The sequence below is a fragment of the Leptosomus discolor genome, chromosome 1 (assembly GCF_034619465.1).
Source record: "Leptosomus discolor isolate bLepDis1 chromosome 1, bLepDis1.hap2, whole genome shotgun sequence".
Taxonomy (NCBI): Eukaryota; Metazoa; Chordata; class Aves; order Leptosomiformes; family Leptosomidae; genus Leptosomus; species Leptosomus discolor.
This window is the reverse complement of record NC_141391.1, coordinates 47322554-47328553: the sequence shown is the minus strand read 5'-3', so window position 1 is coordinate 47328553 and position 6000 is coordinate 47322554.

Here is a 6000-nt window from a genome sequence, read left to right as displayed (position 1 = left end):
ATTTGGCCAACTGCCTTTGTTGGCTTTTGAGTTTGCTTTCTATGATTTAGCCACTGTTTCATATAAAATACTTAAAACTAATGAAAACAAATGTTACTCAAGAAACCTTAGAAGACATGGAAACAATGACAATAAGCACTAAGTTATCTCCACCATTGAATTTCCTATCTTCCTGTGTCTGTCCTGTAAACTCTAGGCTACTCACATCCAATAGTGCTTTGCAATGTATCTAGAAGACATTGCAAATGCAGAACGCATTGCTTGTGTTAAACCAAAAATAATTCCTTCCTGTTTCTATTAAAAGCACCCAGGTGCACCAGTGAGTCCCCAGACCAAATTCTGTGCCCAGTACTGGTAGAGCAGTTCAAGCATTTTGAACAAAGTCCACCAAGAGCAGGCAGCAGGCTGTCCAAAGGTCACCTGAGATTCCCAAGGGCACTCTTGTAATCCACTTTCTTCTTCACCTGTGACCAAACTTTAAAGAATTGAGCTAAGCAGAGCTGTGAGCGCTGTGCTTCAGCCAAGCGTTAGGGCCTCCTTTACAAGATCCCTATTCAGCAAACCAATTGGCTGTGTTTTGTTCTAGCTGAATTTCCCAGGTGGGAATCCCCACTGAGAGAGGTCTCCAGTGCCACAGCCCAATAGAACAAAAAATGGCATTGCTGTGGCTAGATCATTGCTCCAAAACTAAACAAACTGTCAATCTCCTCGAAATCAGAGCATCTCCTTTAATTTTTGTGGGCGTCAGATTAGAGCTGAGGTACAAAAGTCAAAAACATTTCCACAACAACTTACCGTTGTTTTACAGTCTTTCAAGGGCAAACGAGACCAAATAACACCCTTAGTAAACCAACGTGAATAATAAATGGCCATTTAATTTAAAGAACCTTTTCCAACTGACAGGGTTGTCTTCCTCAACCAAAAGCAACACACCCACCCATACCTGAATTAAGGACTGCACCTGAATATAGATTCCCTCAATCTGAAATTCAGTAGTCAGTACAGAGAAATTATTGCCAGGAAGGGATGTAACAAGAAGCAGCATGAACACAGGGACGTGAAATGTTGCATGAGTTCTAGAATAGTTTGCAACAGGTTTTACACTAAATTAAATGTTCAGGAGGGAGGCTGTGGAAAGGGAGACAGTAGAAGCAGCCCCACCGCATGGGGTAGCAATGGAGCCAGAGTTTGGGAAAGAGGAGCGAGCACAGACCTAACGCAGGCACCTGCACTCCTCCTTGCTGCACTGTGCTACAACTTGTCTCCAGCTTTGGAAGAGCTAGAGAGCTGTGGTGGTGCTCAGGTGCTCCAAATATAAGTCACCTGCATAAGACAAGAGGAAAGAAAAGTGGAGTGGGATTAAGAAGAAAAGAGGAATGCATAAGACGTTTTCTAAGCAAATCTCTCAAAGAAAGGGAAGAAAGTGCACAGAATACACTAGTGGAGTGTTTTGCAGTATGACAAAAATGTAAGGATGCAAGAGAACTTGTATCCAAACAATCCTAGAGTCACTGAAAAATTATTTGTGATATCCAGTAAATAGGAAAGATACAGCTGGAATTAAAAAATTAGTTCCCTTTAACATTGAAAAGAAAACATGGTCCAAAACAGAGTTGACAGGAAGGCAGACAAGCTTTATTAAAAATTTAAAAAATAATAAAACAAAGAAGTCACTTTTCCTGTAGTTTTGATAGGCGTGCTCCCTAAACCGGAAATAACGAACCACACACCACAGTGCTTCTGCTTTTGGGTGTCCCTTGGTGGCATTTAGTATTGAGAAGCATTGGCTATTATTGCTCAGTACTAAGTGTGCTTCGTTATAGCCAATTTGGTGCCATTTGGGTAGATATTATTTTGGGAACAACACAGTTCATTCTGCTCAGATGTTTGACAAGCTACTCCCTGGCCTAAAGGAAATGTGATTTATTTCACCGAGTATGAAAGATCTGCAGACATACATTGAGGCAAATTTCACCATTTGCAGAACCATCGATGTTGGGGGACTACCACAACCCTAAGAACCCTATCGCTTTTATTTTCCCTATGCTAGGAGTTTACTGATCTAAAAAGGAAGGAGATAGGTATTTTAAGCGTTAGGTGGTAAAGTATCCTATTATCTCAGAATCAAAACTTTCAGACTTGTTAGTGTTTACTCTCCCTCCCATCCTCTGGGCAAACAAAATGCAGTGCAGTTTACCAGTGCTCTGGGGAGTATGTGTCATGCACAAAGCTTCAGAAGTTCCTGTTTATTCTGAGTGGACGTTTGAGATCCTGGGACACGGATCATAAAACTAGGCTGTTTTTCTTTCATACTTTGCCAACAACAGACTGCTCACTCTTCTGTGGCATCATACAGACACATGTATATCGGCTTTTGGATCATTTGAAAGACCACGTAAATGAAAGTTATAAGGAAGGTAATGAAATTTGAGAGTCATGTATAGCTTGTCTGACTGTAAATGATGACAGCCATCTACTTAAAAAAGATTGCAAAGATCTCTTATGAGCAAATCAATTCTAATTAAAGCATCCACAGACAGCTGCTTATATTTTTATTAAAAAACAATTATCCTAGTAGTCCTGGTACTAGTAAAAAAAAAAAACACCAAAGCAACAACGCTTTGCAATATTACTGAGTCATATGTTAGTGTGACAACTCCTGTTTATCTTAACTGCAACTTAAACATGAAATCTAAGAGGGAGGAAGCAGGAAGACAATTTAGTAGTCAAGAATAGCTGGTGTGAAAGGAAGGGAGGGAGCTTTCCCCTTGAGCTGTGAAAAGATAACTAGCAAAGTCTTGCTCTTTCTTTCGAAATGCATTTAAAATCTGGAATGGTGATTTACTGAATAGCCAGGTTCTGGTATTTAAAAGAAATTATTTATGCCAATAAATTATCTTTTTGTTTCAAAAAACAATGATCTGCTTTTGTCCAAAAGTTTTTTCTTAGAAGCAGGTTCCATAAAATGAACAAGAAGACTGTAGGTGACTTGTGCATGTATTCAGAGTAAGTAAATCTTATTTTGTGGTATATTTTCTATGATGATTTTGAAATCTAGTTTCTATAGCTCACTATAGCATAAAAAGACAAGTTCAAACCTCTTGGCATTCAAGTAAAAGAAAATTTTTGTTTCCAGTTCTGGGTTTTACGATGGTTTTAGAACGTATCTTTTTATATATTTATATTTCCTCTGGGGAAGGATATTCCAGTATTTTAGATAGAAGTGCAAATGTTCCCGTTTGGGGTTTTTTGTGTTCAGTAAGAGTGACGAGGAGCAAAAAAGACCTGTCTGTGCTGGGTTGTACATGCACAGTGATGCATTTTCTTCCCATCATGTAATGAATAACATACACCGTACAAACTGGATCTAGCACGAGAAAAAAATCCACCTTTCTCATCTTTGCATGATTATGAGGACCTAGCTTACATAAATCTGCAATCTTACTACCAAGTGGAATGAAATTTAGAGCCATGTGAACTCACACACACAGAAGCCACAGGAGCTCCCCGTGGCATCCTTTTTTCCATTACAGTAGTGAAGTTACACACTGTTGCAGCACTTCCACTCCAAAATTCATTTTCATAGCTCCAAATGAAGCCAGCATGTGATTAAGCAAACTGATATTTGCAAAAGAAAATTTGGGAGTGCTAGAAAAATACTCTAGAATTATTTTTAGTGCTGAAAAAGCCATACAGTAGTATGGCATGCATGTGAGAGATGACTGAATATTTCTTGAGCATTTGTTTTTGATTTGCATAGAGGCTCACAGGTAGACACCGTGTGACCGTTTGATGGTGACCTCTGATGTGAATGCAGCTTTTCCAGAAGGCAGAGCACTTGGCACAAGCCTGAAAGTCATGAGACTTGCATGAGACTTGGACATTACCATCTGTACCTCTGACCTCTTTTGTATAATGGCAAGAACTGCCACTGTTCTCCCTTGAATGGCTGCTAAAAAGCTTAACTAATCACTGTTAATAAAGTACACTGAGGCTCACAGCATGAGTATTTGGTTCTCTGGGACAGAAAAACAGAAAAAGAGGTATCTTAATGAGGAGTCCCAATTCTATCTTAGAAAAATAAATTTTATTTTAGGACTACTAAGACACTCAGAACGAGATCCTCAGGACAGCAGCTTCATTGAAGTCTGTTGAACTAACTGGATGTATCTCAGTAAAAGATAGGGTCCTCAGTTTTTAAGAAGTATTATTTTTAAAACATTTGAGAACTGGAAATTAACACATGAGATTTTTGGGTCTTCAGATTCAGAACAGCCCATCCAGAGATTGCCATTAAGTGCTTCTTAATTGAATATACATTGTAATTAAGGTTAGCCTCCTATTTTCATGCTTTCCTGAATAGGAGCGACACCAGTGTTGTTCAAGAGCTTTCTCAGTCAGGTTCCAGCTGCAGTTATTGAAAGAATCAAATGGGTAGGGCTGTTTCTGAGGCTTTGAAACAGAACTTCATGTCCCCTATGTGTAGTGAAACAGTGTCTATGCAATGTTCGTTTCGTAGAGTACAAGCTCTCTAAACAATTTCAGCAACTGTATTTTCACAATGTTCATTTCCCTGGCATCTGGAGCGACTAAAGAGCCTTGCTCATCCATAGCAAAAGTAATAAAGTTTCTGCCAATATGCTGAAACAGCATTCAAAATACATCTTGAATAAATGTTCAAAAACATATCCTTAGGGTAGTTTCCCGTGTTACTGGCAAACCTAGTTTGCATGTGTCTGATAAAATGGTTTGACCTACATATGTTTAATAATGCAAAGAATGTTTGATGATGCTAGGACATGCCATATGACAAACTCAGAGCAACTCACAATGCTCCTAGTTTACCAGTTCTTGCCACTGAGTAAATCTAGTCAAAAGTATAAAGTTGGACACCCATTTCCTTCACCTTTTTAGTGCCTGGCATTTGCAGCCCATTTCCAAACTCTTGCCTCTTACCTTTCTTGGAAAGCCTGAGGATTTTTCTTGATTTGTCTCTATTAGTAATAAGAGATACAAAGCTCCCTGAACTATTTTTCCTGAATGATCAACATGATGGTCAATGACTTCTATACCACCGAAGTGAGAAGCAAGGCATATATTTTTACCAGTGGAAAGGTCTATTAGCAAAATAAAACTTTATCAGGGCAGTATTTTTATACCTTTCTCTCTCCTGAGCACTTCAGATCATGATTAGATGACTTCCTAGAGATCCAGCTAAACACAGAGGTCAACGGTGAGGTAAGTGGGTAAACTCGTAGAAAACAGGAAAGATTTTAACCAGTATGGAGTCATTAAAGCAAAGCAAACCAAAGCAAACAAACAAAAGTATAAATCCATATCAAAAGCTATCAGGTGAACAGGAGGACTCTACTGTCAGAGATGCCCTTTCACAGCCACCTCTATAAATGTGACTCCAGTGATATGCGGTATATAAAGTCCTGCCCAGGAGGAAGGAGTCTGAGCCAGTTAAAAAACATACCGCAGACACTGGAGGCCCTAGGATGGTGGACAATGTAGATATGGTTTCTATTTCTTGAATTCTGGTAAGAATTCCCTGAAAACAAAGGAATGATATTGCACAACATACCATTTAGGTTGTAACATTCATTCCATATTCTTCTACTTCTGTGAAACTTCTGGTTTTCAGAAGCAGAGTTTCTTGATGTCTTAACAGTGCCTGCTGCTGGTGGTGTCAGAACCACGGACAACAAAAAGAAAACCTTTTCAGTTCCATTATCCTTTTGGCTGTTGAGACGTTTAACTGATATTTTGGCTGAGACACAGCTCTGTTCAAAAGAGAGAACTGGGATCATGCTAGATGACAAAATGGTGATCAGCAACAGCTCGATTACATTAGGCCTGATTTAGATCCATAGGTAAGTCTGCAGCATTTCATGTAGTAAAATGCTCCCTGATTTCTTCCAGGACAAAGAAACTGATGACAATTTTGTTTTTCCTGAAAACTCTTCAAAACCAACGCACAGTGAAAGCCTCTGAAAA